The sequence below is a fragment of the Marmota marmota genome, unplaced genomic scaffold, assembly GCF_001458135.2.
Source record: "Marmota marmota marmota unplaced genomic scaffold, marMar, whole genome shotgun sequence".
In the NCBI taxonomy this organism is placed as follows: domain Eukaryota; kingdom Metazoa; phylum Chordata; class Mammalia; order Rodentia; family Sciuridae; genus Marmota; species Marmota marmota.
In genome coordinates, this window is record NW_026010865.1 from 1 (window position 1) to 1,435 (window position 1,435).

Sequence of the window (1,435 nt, forward strand, 5' to 3'; positions counted from 1 at the left end):
CCTTACCCCCCCACTGGTGCATAGGCCTATCCACAAGTATGGCTGTGTGCTGGACCGGTAGTCAGTGACGGGTAAGATCCAATTGCAGTGGTACCGAACTAAGACAGGAGGCTGACGCCTAGAGGTCAGCTCATCCGATGACGGGTAAGGACCATATGTTGAATTGGACAACCTAACAGGCACGGTCCCTAAGCCACATTGCTTGTTGTTTAGTTAATCAGAAGGGGGGAGATGCTGAGAGCCATAGCCAAGTAGGAATGACGCATGGCATTTTGGTTTGAAAGGTGACCCTGCTCAGGGATTAGGGTGGCTCCGGGTTTAGGGTGGATCCTGCTGGGAATAGGGTGGCTCCAGGTTTAGGGTGGATCCTGCTGGGAATAGGGCAGCCCCAGGATTAGGGCGGATCCTGATCCTGCTGCCTCAAGCGCCTGCTCCTTCGGAGTTCCCGTTGAGTTCTCACGGGGTTCTGAGAGTATTGGTACGCAGAGCCCAGTGGAGGGAATGTATTTTTCCCAGAATGTGCGTGTAGAGTGCCGGTGAGAGTTCGGGAATAAAGAGTTGCTGTTTGAATCTACAAGGCTTTGTGGTGGCTCAGTTATTTTGTGCCCAGCCAGACTGCGGCAGGGTCACAGAGCCAGAGCCAGAGTTGTAGGCACTACAGCATCTGGAGTTAGAGTGAATGATGAAGACATCAAAGTTTTTAATGATATGAAAGTAAGGAAATCTACACAAGAAAAGATGAAAAAACAAAGCAGTTCTCTTGGGTTTAAGCAATATAGATAAATAGGCAATACTGGTGATACTGCAAAGGACTCTTACACATCTTTGTGAAGTTGCTAATTCTGAATTATCGCTGATATACTCTGTACAGTATCACATACGAAACAAGAATGTAGAAAACCTAGCATTTAATATTCTGGACTCCCCAAAATACAACCTTAAAAAGCAATATGATTTCTGCTTCCTCTAAAGATGCCATTAAAAAGAAATTTATAGGCATTAAACATGAATGGCAAGTAAATGGCTTGATCATATTAAGGACTATTCAACACTTGGAGAGAAACTGGGAGGCAATGCAGTTGTTTCACTTGAAGGAAACCCATTATAACAGTCAAGTGCTATTTACATTTTAAGGGATTTTCATTTCTCTACCTCAGTCCACTAGAATAGTATTAAGATTTTATTTTTTGCTTTCCCTTTCCTATGGGCCCTTCCATCTATTTGCCAGTAATTGCCATTAGATTTTAATATGGCTATTTTTAAATAGAACAAAAGGAACGCTTTCCTGTCTTATTTTAGCCAAAATAATTGGTTATATGCCTCCCCTGTAGCAAGCACTACAATGAATGTGATTGTTAATGTGAACAGTTTAGAATTCTGCAAAAGGTAACCAAGTTCAATGCCTTAAATGTATTATCCACTGGTCAAATGGTAA

General features: G+C 42.9%; 1 pseudogene; it reads left to right on the plus strand.

Annotated features, from left to right (window-relative positions):
- The first annotated feature begins 661 nt into the window (after nt 1-661).
- LOC125614925 lies at nt 662-1,108 on the plus strand (annotated as a pseudogene).
- Nucleotides 1,109-1,435: the final 327 nt, after the last annotated feature.